This window comes from Prionailurus bengalensis, chromosome C1, assembly GCF_016509475.1.
Source record: "Prionailurus bengalensis isolate Pbe53 chromosome C1, Fcat_Pben_1.1_paternal_pri, whole genome shotgun sequence".
In the NCBI taxonomy this organism is placed as follows: domain Eukaryota; kingdom Metazoa; phylum Chordata; class Mammalia; order Carnivora; family Felidae; genus Prionailurus; species Prionailurus bengalensis.
The window spans coordinates 53837785-53852412 of record NC_057345.1 but is presented as its reverse complement, the minus strand read 5'-3'; the positions used below and the strand labels follow the sequence as shown (position 1 = coordinate 53852412).

The 14628-nt window shown below is 44.0% G+C and overlaps 1 protein-coding gene and 1 pseudogene across 3 annotated transcripts in view; both read left to right on the top strand.

The window, feature by feature from the left end:
* Positions 1 to 3220: 3220 nt before the first annotated feature.
* The window catches only part of JAK1 (Janus kinase 1), a 237332-nt gene continuing 225924 nt past the window's right edge, over positions 3221 to 14628 (top strand). The window contains exons 1-3 of one of the 3 annotated variants that reach the window (XM_043575179.1): positions 3221 to 3328; positions 3648 to 3816; positions 8128 to 8219. The gene's annotated coding sequence lies outside the window, so the exon portion shown is untranslated. The remainder of the gene's footprint in view (positions 3329 to 3647; positions 3817 to 8127; positions 8220 to 14628) is intronic. The other 2 variants (XM_043575182.1, XM_043575181.1) reach the window with 2 other exon arrangements.
* LOC122479410 overlaps positions 3754 to 14628 on the top strand; it is a 27966-nt pseudogene continuing 17091 nt past the window's right edge.

Genomic DNA, 14628 nt, shown 5'->3' with positions numbered 1-14628 from the left:
TAAAGTACAAATGTGCACTTTTGTCCATGATGAGATCTTTTCAGCAGCCCTCTTCATACTGCTCAGCTGCCAGCCTCCCCACTGTGTTCCAGGAAGAATCAGTCTCAATAAGAATGCTGTCTTTGGCCATTGAATTCAGCCATTTGATTTAACCAATTGCCGAGCAGGGTTAAATCATAGTTTTGACTTTATCAACCTTTTGGATCTGTGAAAGCAAAAGTTAAGAGGCAAGTATTGGCATAATCAATTGTATGGATTAGAAGGAATTTGTAGAAGAGGAACCAAACATGGTAAAAAGAGGGTTGAAAGCATTTGCTTTAAAAAAAAATGAGAAAACAAATTATGTTTTGCTTGGCTCTGTAAATAACAAGTCTGTCAAAGATGGTCTGCAAAGTGTAAGAATCAGAAGGCATCTTTGGTGTTCTGCCTTCACCAAGAACATGGTAGGACTTTTCTAGAGATGGTTAGGATGGAATTACTGGAAAAAAAAAATCCTCATCAGGCCTTAATTTACTTATTCATTGCCAGGCAGGGTGCTAACCATGAGAAATATAAAATTAACATGGCATGGCCCTGGCCCTCAAAGCTTACACTTCAGTTCAGGGAGATACAGCAACTGTAAGCTTTAGTGTGAAGGGCACCATGAAATAAATATTGAAAGAATACAGTGGGTGGACAAAGGGGCAGTGATCTTCTCTGCGATTCTAATAGAAATAATTCATAACTATCATGTAAGGTTGTTCAATGAGATGACCAACTCTGGGGGGCGGGGGAAGCGAAGTGAAATCTGAATTAACAGAGGTAGTTGAGGCAAAACACAAGAAAGGGGGTTTTGAAGAAGCAATCAGTTCACATCAGTCCCAAGAAGGTAATGATCTGGTCGTGTTCTCCATCTTTAATTTCCAGGATATTAATTTTACAGAGCAGAGTGGCTGCCAAACACTACTAAGCACCTCCCCCCACTCCCTAACCATCCCCCACCCTCCATCTCCACCCCTCTAACAGCTATCAGGTGAGCAAGGCTCAGTCCAAGCTCCGCCCTAATTAATTATGTGACCTGGCGCAACTTGCATCGTTGCTCGGGGCCTTGTTTCTGCGCCTGTGAAGCGAGGAACCCTAGTAGATTCTAAAGTCCATTTCTGCACCGAATTGTGAAATTGAGACAAGAAACCAGAAAGGAAACTCAAGAGAAACAAAAGTGAAAGTGCCTAAAGGAAATACAGTAGTAAACAAAAAAAATTTGTATCTCATTGAAAAATGTGGCAGAGCTCCCAAATACTTTGTTTTTTCCAGCAACCGTGAACACGAGACTTGGGAGAGAATGACATGTCTATCACGTCCTCCAAATGTGAATACGATCAGTGTAAGACGAATCCACCTTGCTGCACGCAACTGTCTTAAAACAATGCTCCCTGGCCCTGAAAAAACACTTACTAAAAATTTCTTACAAAATAAATCAAGCCATGACGAATGATCCGTCCCTACATAACTACCCCCCCACCCCCCCTTGGAACACCACGTAAGGGTGTGTCCGGCTTTGGGGAGAGAAAAGGGGGTTGAGAAAGGAAGGATTGCAAGGAATATTAAATTCTGTCTGGCGTTGCCACGCGGTTGTCATAAACAACAGCATCGAGACAAACTATCTTAAAACTCAGGAAATCCAGTAGCCTTTAAACTTTATTATTTCCTCCGTTTATGCTGAGACTTCCCAGAACGTAACCCAGAACCTTACACCCGCCTGGGAGCGAGGGCGCGAGCTCCAGGGTGGAAGACCAAGTGGAGGCGGCCAGAAGGGACCAAGCTGACAGCTTCGCGGAGCGTTTGCAGCGACTGTGGGACCACGACGCGCTTCGCCACAGCTAGAGGGTGCGACCTGGACCCACGGGGTCACTGGGCTCCCTAGATGGGAGGATGCTCCCAGTCCGCTGCGGGAGCCTCCCTTCTAGGACCAGAAGAGAGAAGGGCGCGCGTGTGCACGCGCGTACACACACACACACACACACACACACACACACGCGCGCGCGCGCACACACACACACACACACACACACACACACACACACACACGTATCTTTCCCCAGGAGTTGCGTCTCGTCTCCCTTTTGTTTTTCTCCCTTCCCGGTCATGAGACCCGGAAGTTTTTTTTTTTTTTAAACCTGTCTCTCTCCCTTTTCCAAACCCTCCCCCCCCATCTATCACATGGCAGAGATAGAATAAAAACAGAAAAATGGCGACGGTCACGTTGTGGCGAGCCTTGCTGCGTCATTAGATAATCCTCATGCAAATAGCGGGAAGAACAAAGGAAGGGGGGGCCCAGGACCCCCGGGGGCGCAGGTGGGCGTGGGGGGCGGCGGGCCGGGCGCGGGGGCGGCCGGGCGCGCGCGGGACCGGGCGCCGGCGGGCCGCAAGCGACCGCGCGGGGCTCCGTGCCGCCGAGGGTCTGCGTCCGTGTGCGCGCCCGGGCGCCGCGGCGGAGCGCTGGCCGCTGCGCTCCTGGCGCGGTGTGGCGGCGCGCCGGAGCCGGCCGGGGACGCGGGAAGCGGCGGGGGCGACGAGAGCCGTTCCTGTGAAGCTGGCCGCGGCGCGCGCGCACACGCACACGCAGCCGCGGGGCTCGGCCGGCTAGGCGCCCGCGCGGGGGGCGGGCCGAGGGCGGGCCGGGTGGCGGCGGGGGCCGAGGGCGCGCCGCTGCCCGGCGCTGGGCGCCTGCCTTCAGCCGCCTCCCTGGACCGCAAGCAGTTCGCCGCCGCGGGGTAGGCAGCGGGCGCTAGGGCGGTGGCACGGGGCGGGCCTGGGCTCCGCACTCCCTCCCGGACTTCGAGCGTGTGTTGCCCGGCTGGGTTTGTTGTTGTTGAGGCGTGTGTGTTTTTCTTGCGGGGTTGGGGGGGGGGGGGCGGCCTCGCCCATGGGCATTTCCGCGGTTGTCCTCCGGCCCTCGCTGGGGTGCGTGGAGCGGCGCAGGTCGGGTGAGGGCGCGGGTGGCCCCCGACGCCCCGCTCCGGCCCCTCGGAGGGGAGCGGCGCGGCGCGGAGGGGCGGGGCGGGGTGCGTGTGTAAATGTTGCGCACTCGCTTTTCCCCCACCCCCGCCTTCTTCTAGGGTGCTGGCGTGGGTTCCTCGCCGTCCGGCGGCGACTGTAAATAGAGCCTGGATGTTGTTTACATGAAGGATCCGGCGGGAGGAGTCTGCGAGGAGGAGGCGGAGGAGGAGGGAGGGAGGAGAGAGGAAGAACGGAGTCCCCGCGGCGGCGGCGGTCCGGGGTGAGGGGGAGCCCCGCGCGGCGTCCAGGGACCGGACGCTACCACGAGGCCGGGACGCTGGACCCTAGGGTAGGAGGGAGAATGGACGCGAGGCGGGGAGGGGGATGTCTGTCAGTGTGGCATTTTTAGCTTGCAACCTGCCACGCAGATTCTCCCGGGCTGGAGGGGAGGGGGTGTGCAGGGAGGGCGAGGAAGCCTCGATTTCTCGGTACGTTCTTTCTCCCATCTCCAGTCTTTTCCCGCTTCTCTCCGGGTTCACCTGCTTATTTTCATCAACCAGAGAGTGCAGTTTTTTAAGTAGGCATGGGAGGGTGTTTCTTTTATTAGAAACATTATTGGGGGGGGGGTGCGTTGTTGTAATTTCTGCCGGTCCTGTTCGGTTTTCAAGAAGGGGGAAGGGACTTGGAGATCGCCTGCTCCTGGCCGCAACTGAACCCACGGCTTCTCCCTGCCTTCCCGGGCCAAGGAATCTTTTCCCTCACTCAGCTACCCGCATGCCAGCTGCCACCTTTTTGGAGAAGGACCACACCTGTGCTTATTCTCGCTTTGGAGGAGAGGTGAGCTGAAAAACCAGAGAATCCCGTGTTCCCCAGAGTTCTTAGCTAATCCCCCATCCCAGGATTGACCAGAAAGTGCTTCTTTCACCTGCTGATTGCACTGGGCACATCCGTCTCCCTACCCAGGCAAGTTGTGGTTTACAGATGTGTTGAGATTTTCTCTTCCCTCTGGACCTGCACCCCACTAGCCAACTGCTGGCTTTAAAGATGGAGAGAGATGACCTCCTTCGGTCAGTGCTGTTATTTGTTCCGCACCAGGTAGTGTAATGGAATTGTCTGCTCTCTCCTCACAGCCCCTTTTTTTCTTTCCCTAAGAGCTTAGCCCAGAATCCGGCCTAAAGCAGCCTGTCTCTGGCTCCCTTTCCCTGGGCCCCACCCTGGCCCCTCTTGGTTCTTCAGAGCCAAACACGCCTCCCAAGCAGAAGACACACCCAGTCCCAAACCCAACCATTCCAAAAGGGAGGAGAAAGCAGCGGCAGAGAAGGGACCCAAGGGTCTCCTTTCAGTCTTGAATATCCCCACCAGCATTTTCCTCTCCAATCCTCCTAGATTTATAATAATCCGTTGATTCTTCTCACCAGCTGTCTCTCCTACCCTTCCTGCCCGTAGTCCTGTGGTGGGTCCTTGGGAAGGTAGGGATGAAGAGTGGAGAAGCAGGTGGTCACCATTATTCCCCAGCATGAGGCATTTTCCTTCTCAATCTTCGTTTTTGAGTAAAACATGTAAATATGTTTGCATGCTTATTTGAACTTGTTTTCTTGCTGGCTAAATAATAATTGGGACTCACAAGGAAGGGAAGGGAAAGGAAAGAGATGAGAAATGAACATCCCCCCCCCCCTCCGCCACCAGGTTCTATCATATGAGCAGCCCCGAGCTGCTGAAGACCCTTCTGTAAAAGTCAACAGTTTCTCTTTCATGACATCACCACCTAAGCCCTTCCAACTTTAGCTTCAGAACAGGAAGAAGGCTCAAAATAGAACTATCTTAGGAATCCAGCTCCTTTAGAAGATCAACTTTTAAATCAGCTGCAGGAGCAACACTGAACTTTGACATAGGGAGGGAACTGTAGTATTTGTAATTGGTTCCTTTGGGGAAGAGTGGAGGGGATACTTATCATGCGTATTAAAAAAAAACTTTTCTCAAGATAATTTGGATACCTAGACCAATGAATGATTAATAGGCTGGTTCGAGATTCTTTTACTGAATTATTCATATGTTTCGGTGTGTCAACAATAACAAGTACTTTTAAGAATGAATTAAAGTGGGGCTCCTAGAGTGTTCTCTAAAAGTCTGCTAGAGATCAAGGAGACTGTGGAGGCAGGCTAGGAGGGAGCATTTGAGGAAGATGAAGGATGTGAGGGTGTGTGCAGTGACAGCTGTCATGAGAGGCTCATCATAAACAATGACTAACTTTTGCGGGGGACAAACATCCTTGACAAAGAAGTAACCATGTCAGGATTTTCCACCTTTACCTTGGAACTGAACTTCATATCTCTGAATGTCAGTGTCTCCATTCTTTTCCTGAATTGAGATGTGCCTTTCTCTCTGAGCGAAAAGTATTGTTCAGTCTCTGGGAAGGGCTGCTTGATAAGTGATTATCACTGAAGTATTGACAATTTAAGGATGAGTAGTGGGGCAGAGAATACTTGGCATTAAGTTGAGCATCTAGTGGGTGTCGTAGAAGGACTTGCTAGTTGGAGAGGTAACGTCTTCTAATCTAGTTCATGTTTTAAAAAATCGAGGCGTCAGACAGGGTTGCCTGTAACTGCATTAATACAGTAGCCACTAGCTCCATATCCCTGTCAAGCACCTGCAGTCTGGCTGTGATAATGAACTGAATTTCAAATTCCAGTAAATTCTTAAAGTTGATACTTGATTCAGTTATTGGAAAATATGTTTGGAAACAACTTGTGCATATGCATCACCTTTTTAAACTGTAAAACATGAAATCTAAGTGTAGATTAAGTACTTCTGATGAAAATTTAGTGTTTAAATTGAGATGTGACGTAAGTATAAATTACATTCTCATTTTCAAAAACTTCCTACAAAGAAAGTAAAATAGCCATGGATAATTTTTACGTTGATTACATGTTCAAATGATACTATTTTGGATATTTCATTTAGAAATACATTGTTAAAGCTAATTTAACCTGTTTAAAAATTTTTTTTAAATATGGTTACTAAAATATTTAAAAATACATAATATGGTTTGCATTTTACTTTTCCTGGACAATACTGGCTTATAACATTGCTCCTTTTGGTCCATGGATTAATTTCAGAAGAGATGACTGAATGAAATCTCTACTTCCCCTTGCTGTTTTCCGTGTGGAAATTTGGGGACCCCAATAGTCAATTATTTTAGTACATAAGACCTAATAGTGAATGCTTTGCAGATTTCTATGTGGGAGGCATGCCCTACTCAGGAAGGTCAATACAAGCATGCAGGGGACCAGAAAGGCTAGTGGGAGTGTCATGGTGAAATTTAGATACCACACATCTGGCTCTAGGTGCTGTTTTAAAAGATGTCTGTGCATACCAAACTCTATCAGAGAACAGTAGGTGACACAGTAACAATTGTGACACCTGGTGGCATTTTAGTGATACCACTCATTTGTTTTCTCTTACTCCTTCATTTACTTTCTCTCCTCCACCCCCTCATCCCCCCATCCTAGCTCCACTGGTGGTAATTGGGCCCACAAGACTGCTGACCCCTTACGTCCGAAAAAAGTATAATGATGACCTAGATGGAGATAGTGCTGTCTTTGGTGGTTGGTTTTGTCTAATGAGATTCGCTAATGGCACTGGAAGGAACTTAGGAGCCATTTAAATAACAATCCCCTCCTCTTACAGATGACAGAAAGTCATGTACCTTGCTTAAGATCATACAGATAGAAGCTGGAATTAAACATACACTTTCGTTGATAATCTATTTAGAGAATCCTTAGGAAGTGATGAGTTTCAGTTAATCAAATACCTGTTGAGCTTGCACTTTGTGGAAAGGAGTGATTAGTGTCTTGAAGTGACATGAAGAAAACAATCTCTGACCTTAGGAACAATACTGCTGATTGGAAGAAATAATTATAAGCCGTGCCAAATTAAATTACAGTACAGGCATGCCTTATTTTATGGTGCTTCAAAGATACTGTGGTTTTTACAAATTGAAGGTTTGTGGCAGTCTTGTGTTGGGCAAGTCCGTTGGCACCGTTTTTCCAACAGCGTTTGCTCACTTTGTGTCTCTTATGTCACGTTTTGGTAATTCTCACAATTTTTCCTTATTATATCTGTTATGGTGATTAGTGAATATGACTTGCAGAAAGCTCAGACGATAGTCATTTTTTGGCAAAGTGATTTATTTTTTTAATTTTTGAGAGAAAGAGAGAGACAGAGCATGAGTGGGGGAGAGGCAGAGAGAGGGAGACACAGAATCTGAAGCTGGCTCCAGGCTCTGAGTTCTCAGCACAGAGCCTGACATGGGGCTTGAACCCACAAGCCGTGAGATCATGACCTGAGCCAAAGTCAGACGCTTAACTGACTGAACCACACAGGCGCCCCATTTTTTTGGCAAAGTACTTTTTAATTAAAGTATGTACATGGTTTCTTTAGACATAATGCCATCATACACTTTATAGGCTACTGCGTAGCATAAACATAACCTTTCTGGGGGTGCCTGGGTGGCTCAGTTGGTTCAGTGACCGACTTCTGCTCAGGTCATGATCTCGCGGTTTGTGAGTTCGAGTCCTGTGTTGGGCTCTGTGCTGACAGCTCAGAGCCTGGAGCCTACTTCAGATTCTATGTCTCCCCCTCTCTCTACCCCTCCCCTGCTCATGCTCTGTGTCTCTCTGTCTCTCAATAATAAATAAATGTTACAAATTTTTTTTAAAAAAACATAACCTGGGGCGCCTGGGTGGCGCAGTCGGTTAAGCGTCTGACTTCAGCCAGGTCACGATCTTGCGGTCTGTGAGTTCGAGCCCCGCGTCGGGCTCTGGGCTGATGGCTCAGAGCCTGGAGCCTGTTTCCGATTCTGTGTCTCCCTCTCTCTCTGCCCCTCCCCCATTCATGCTCTGTCTCTCTCTGTCCCAAAAATAAATAAACGTTGAAAAAAAAAATTTTTAAAAACATAACCTTTTTGTGTACTGGGAAACCAAAAAATTCTTTTGACTCCTTTTGTTGGCGATACGTTAGTGCGGTGGTCTAGAACTGGACGTGTAATGCCTCCAAGGTGTGCCCGTATAAGAAATAGTGTTTAATATTAATAGTGAGTGCAGTACCACTGTGGCATATGTTACAAGTAGAAATGTGTTTATTTTACAGATGCAGGACTAAAAGCTCTGAGAATGGTGGACTCTGCAGAAAAGAGGAGTTTAATTGTGTTTCTGGAACGGCTCAGCGTTCTAGAACTTGAGGTCAGTGAAAGTCTTTGGTATTGCCCCTGTTAGCTGCCCTTCAGGGAATTTCAAAATCTAAGACCCGGCATTTTTACATGGCAGTGCTGTAATAATGAGGAAGTCATAGATTAATTAGGGACAGGGTGTTTAGAGATGGTTAGCTTAGGTAGATCATTTTGAATAGTTATTTTAAAAAGATTTAATACAGAGGTGAAATCAGAATAAAACGGACTTGTGAGCGGACTCTAAAATCTAAACTCTGGGGAGAAAAATGGAATCTAGAGCAAAATCAGAAAGCAAAATAACTGGAATAGACAGTTGGACTAAAAGTGTGTATGTGGAGTGTGTGTGTTACGAGGAAAAGGTTAATGATAGAATTTATGGGATAATCCATTTATTTGTAAATTTTTAGTCTCCTGTAGCTTTTTTGGACTAAAATCCCCGTTAAATAAGAAAGCATGTTCTTTCTTTGTGTTATTGTGTACATACTTCTTTGATAGGTCTTTTCCTTGAGATGGATTTCTTGGGGTTATGTGGTAGGAGAGGACTTGGAGGTCAGTGCTGGAAGTGGGTAAAACATGACACTCCCTTTATAATGCCTCCCAGTTAATGCTTCTCTGTGAGAATCAGGGTGGACATTGCACAGGGCAGTGGTCCTTGACTTCTCTTTGCCTTTTTAGCCAGTTTCTTTTCTCCTTAAAAAAAAAAATATCTGTAATTCCCTCACTCTAGGTCTCCTAACAATCTCTAGCAGAAGTTAGTTTTTAAAAAGTGTTGATACAGCAGAGCTTTGCAGTGATATGCATGTGTACATTCCTGTACTTCTAACAAAGCAGTAATTGATATTTGAACATTTTTTTGTTGACAGTAAATTTTTATAACATCACAGTTGGGTCAGATATGCACACTTTATAACATTGAGTTGGATTTCGGTTTTCAAATTGGAAAAAAAGTCACACTTTAGTAAAAGCCTGGTGGATTTATTAAACAATCTTATTTAAACTATTGTGTTTGAAGTGTTTTGTAAATACTTTGCATTGTCAGCAGCTTATTTTATGGTGCCTCCAGTTATTTACTCAGATATTTAAAGGTTTAAAATCATATTTTCATTTTTGGTCTACAGGTAAGAGAGATGTGACATGTTCTTTGTGTGTTCATTTATACTCCCCAAGATTGATTGATTGATTTTGTTTATTTATTTTGAGAGAGAGTCTGAGTGGGGTAAGGGCAGCGAGAGAGAAGAGGGAGAGAATCCCATGCAGGCTCTGCACTGCCAGCTGCAGACCCGATTCAGGGCTTGAACTCACAAACGGTGAGATCGTGACCTGGGACTGAAACCAATAGTCAGATAGTTAACTGACTGAACCTCCCAGCCGCCCCAGTACTCTGCAATATTTAAAAGCAAGTTCTTTACTATACCAGTTTGCCACAAGTACTTAATTTATTGATAATATTTGGTGCATGCATCATGAAGAAATTGTTCTCAGTTTGCATCATTTTTATCATAGAACTTTAAAATCAATTTGATCTCGGTAGGAAACATCACTATTTTGTTTCTTCTCTTACTTTGCAGTATAGTTTGGTATGTAGCATGAGTACCTGCAGTCACTTGTTTTAATATTAAAACAGTTCCATTTTTGTAAGAAAAATCTCTTGAGAAAGAAATGTTTCAGATTTGATTTTTTAAAATGGACATTTATAAAGAATAATTTCCAAGAAGAAATAAGACTTTGCATCTCTGAAGTTTATTTATCAGTATTTATAAAATACAATAACCCATATTTTTCTTCCTTGAAACTGCTTTAGAATTATTCTGAGAGCATTAGTGTAAGTAACCACTCACAGTATAATGACAATTTGCTTTTTATCACTTGGTCTGTGAGGTGTTTTTTTTGTGTGTGTGTGTGTGTGTTTTATTTTTTGATCCCAGTTTAGACAAATAAAGTGAGAGAAAAATAAGAAAATATCTTTTATGTAATGTGCCAGAAATGTTTAGTTATGTGGATTTTGGTCATGGCTAAATAAAGTGAATTTCAGCTTTGCAGTACAATACGAACTAAGTTCATCTTGGCGTACTTCACATTTAGATGTTCAGTTACATTAATACTGAACCTTGTGTAGAACAGTCTATTCACCACTAAGTATATCAAGGCTGCTTATTTGTTCCCATAACTTGTCCACCCTTCAATGTCTCAGAGTAAGTACTCCTCTTTTCCAGACTGACAGAACTTGTATCCAGGAAATGTTAGGTGGTAATCTTTTTATCCTCTTTGACAGATCAGCTATCTAAAATTTTATTCTCAAGTAATCACAATATCTTTGTTCATGTAACAGATGTTTATAATTTGGGTGAAAATGTGCAGCTATTTCCAGGAACCTAAGGTTACGAGATCCAACTTTTTTTTTTAAGCTTCGTTGCCCTCTCGTGTTTCAACTCTGTATTACATCAGTTGGCTAAAACCTAGGCATTGTGACCTCCTTGAGTTTTAGATATTTAGAGAATGTTTTAATTTGTGTGAAGGTGGATTATTTCATTGGATGCTACTTTTCTGAAGATAAGGTCAGTTTCATAGTGCATAAAGTCACTGTACTCCTGTTTTCTGCTTCTCATCTAAAGAATTGACTCATAACATCTGTCTTATTTGAAGTACAGTGCTAGTATCTAATTTGCATATAATGAATCATTGAAACTGAGAAAATGCCTAATTGAAAACATAATTATTTTTCAAATATCTGTCGAGTTCCACTCATATTGAAATAACTTGAGATCTTAAGACTGACATGGAAAAAAACCGAGTGAATCATAGTTTTAATAAGTTGACAATCTAAAGCCTGAATTCCAATTTCAGAATCTTTTTGTACTTTTTATTAAAAGTAAGAATCATCCCTCAAATGACTTCATGGTACAGCTCAAAGGTACAGATAATTTCAAAGCAAGTGATCTGTGTGTATGTTGATTTTTTTTTTTTTAATGCATTCCAGAGGTTGTCAGTGGTTCTTGCACCGCCATAACGGTAGAATTGACGTTAACTGTAGTGGAAAACACCCTGCAGGTGTGCTAAGTACATAATTGTCATCAGTGTCATCAATTTGAGTACGTCCTTGGAACTGAGAGTAAGAATAATCAAAGTCATTTTTTTTCTTTTTTGCTAACGTGCATTTCTCCTTAAAGCATAAAATCCCCACTAATTTCTGCTTCGTGATCTGAGATACTGAGAAAACTAAAACTCTGAAGCCAAAATTAAATGTTTTCAGAAATCCCTTTGTGTAAATTGTGTATCCAGTTGATGAGTTGAATGGCCGGGTTGGAGTAGAGAAAAAAAAAAAACCCTGGGCTTGATCATTGGACATGGATTTGAGCCCAAGTTTATCATAACTTAGGGCATGATCTCAGGTAAATCACCTAACCGCTTAGGTTTTTATTTTTTATCTGTAAAATGGGCTAATGATATGTAATCCATTTCTAAAACCTTTTGTGATAATGAATAATTCATGGACAGCCCCATGTGAGTTGTTGTGAAAACCAAATGAGAATGCACATAGGAAATTATTAAATGTAAGACACATGAGAAGTATTATGGCTATGTTTGTGAGCACTTTGAGGACAAGGAGCATTTGCTGAACATCTAGAAGAGATCTTGGAACAGAGTAGTTCCTCACTAAGTATTTATTACATGGGTGATTGAGGTCAGGGAGATAGAGTTGGTGAATCCATGCATGGAAGAGATAACACTGAAACAGCTGGGAAGCTTACTGCATATTTGATGTATTGTCAGAGTTGAGAGCTTAATCACATGGTTGCTCATCATTAATATGCATTCATCTTGTGTTCATCTTTCATTCTAATATGATTCAACTGGGCCTTTTACTATTTCAGTCTCACCACTTGCTGGGCCATGACCCTACTCTTTCTTTTGCTTCCCCACATCTCAAACCAGAAGGGGATCTTTTAGTTCTTCACTTCACGGGAGCCTTCGGAGGAAGTCGTGCAGCCACCCAGAAAGGATGGTGCTGGCCGACACCGTGACTGACAGGCTGCCCTGGCTCAGTTATCACAGTGCTGATGCTGTCCATTCTAAAGGTACAGTACTGTGATAACTGAAGGATGGCAGCCATCTTGCCTTCCATCAAAGGAGTCCCGTCGTGCCCAGGAAGGAAGACAGAAGATGAAACAGGCACATAAAACAGTGGCAGGGGACCTGGAAACCTGCTTACCCTATTCTTATATTGTACGTCTCCTGGAAAATAGGGTATGTTATTCCTTCTGTCTTTGCCTTGTTTTGTAACATGGTGGGGATAAGTCAGAGTTGGGTAGTTGCTTCCATGGCAGGATGAAGACTGTTACACTGAGTGGACATGTATTAAGACCTTTGGAACTTTTAAGATGCTGTTACTAGATGAATGCTTAGTGTGAATTAGTATTTCTGAAGTGGTATTCAGAGAAATTTTTGCCTTTTTTTTTTTTGCGATTTTATTTTCAAGTAATCTCTATGCCTAGCATCAGGCTTGAACTCACAACCCTGAGATCAGGTCGCTTGCTCCACCCACTGAGCCAGCTAGGTGCTCCCCCTACCCTGCCTTTTTTTTTTTCATTGCAAAAAGGTATTTTTATTAAAGCACAAAGACCAGACCCGTGGGCAGGAAGAGCTGCACTGGAATTGTGAGGAGCAATTGATTTGCTATTTTTATAAACATAAGAGGTAATCTAATTAGAATAGCTAGATACTTGGCAATATTGGGTATTCATAATCAAATTCAACTTAAAACAGGGAGAGGAAAGCCCTACATGTTGAACAACATTGTTATATATATTTTTAAGTTTATTTGTTTGAGAGCACAAGTAGGGGAGGGGCAGAGAGAGAGAGGAAGAGAGAGAATCCCAAGCAGGCTCCATGCTGTCAGCGCAGAGCCCAATGGACGGCTTGATCCCACAAATCCTGACATGGTAATCAAGAAGTCGGATGCTTAATCTTGTTACTCCTGAACAACACTGATATGATTGCATGAATAAAACTATATCTTTGTGCTTAAGGAATGGGTAGGGACACATTCTGTTTCTTTCAGGAATAATTTAGAATTTAGTTCTAATTCAAAAACCGTTTGCTAAGTGTCTATGTTATTGTTGCTGTCACCTTTACGTGAAAATGTAATTTTATTTCTATCAAGAATTGAGGACGACTCTGCAGTGACATCTAAAACAAATTGATTTCAGGGATATAAGGCTATGAATACCAACCCAGCATCAGGATTGCATAAAACACTAAGACATTTAACAGAGCATGCATCTTTAGCCTGCATCCTACACTGAAGAGTGCTGTTTGGGATGGGGATCTTAGAGAACCCAGGGTTTCCTACATCCTTCAAGACCCTTTCAGAAGCTATACACGTGGATCAGCAGCAGACAAGAGTCAAAGTGCGTGACTTTATTATGTGTTAGATCATAGTCTGCTGCAGGGCTCAGGTAATTTCATACAGCTCAGGTTCAGTCCATTAAACAGAGACCTCTTAACCTCTTCTGAGGTTCATGTCTGTATCTGGGAATCTGACCATCCTGTGGACAGTTGACTGGTGGAGGAACCCAAAGCAGTGACCCACTCATACTCTTGGGCAAAGAGATGACTGAGCCTGCTGAGGTCAGGGTGTGCGTCCCACAGGGCGAGAGGAGCGAGAGACGGAAGAGCTGTGTGTCACCTTTTAGTATATGAAGACCTTACCTGCTGATCAGCACAGCCCAGTTAATCTCTTGGGCCAAATGTATTTCAAGTCCTTAAAAAGGGGAACTGAAAAAAAAAAGGGGGAACTGGAGTGCGAGTAGAGAGGCAAAGCCTTGCGTCCCCATCCAGAGAGGTTCAGTTTCACCCTTCATTGCATGGTCCTCAGATGTTCCTGGTCATTGCATTCCTTTGCTGGTTCACACAGTTCTCTTTAACCCTTCTTCCCTCCCAAAAGGGGACCAACCATTCCTAGGGTAACCCCTTGTACTCTACCTGCTTGGCCCTGAATTTTTTTCTCCACAGCATTGACCACATTATGGCCCAGTACCTCCACATGTCATTATACATTCAGAATTTCTCTATAAACTGCATGTTAGACTATGTTTTTGATGAATTATAGGGAATGATGGCTCTGCCCAAACGTGTATTACACTATCAGTCCTAAAATTCCTTGGAGTTTCCTGCTTCCTTAAACAGGGAATTTCTGACAAACCTTGGAAGAACTTCTAATAAAGGAAAGTTTTGGGATTGGTGAATTCTCAAATAACTTGAAACATTCCTAATTTTTAGTGTTACAGCAGGTGGAAAAAAGTGCCTCAGGGAGCGACGTGTTGTGCAATCATTGGCCTTGGTGGGGATTTCACCACCTTCTTTGATCTTCCTGTTTTCCCGTTACTAGTTTTATAAAAATTCAGGTTTTATACTTACCGGGC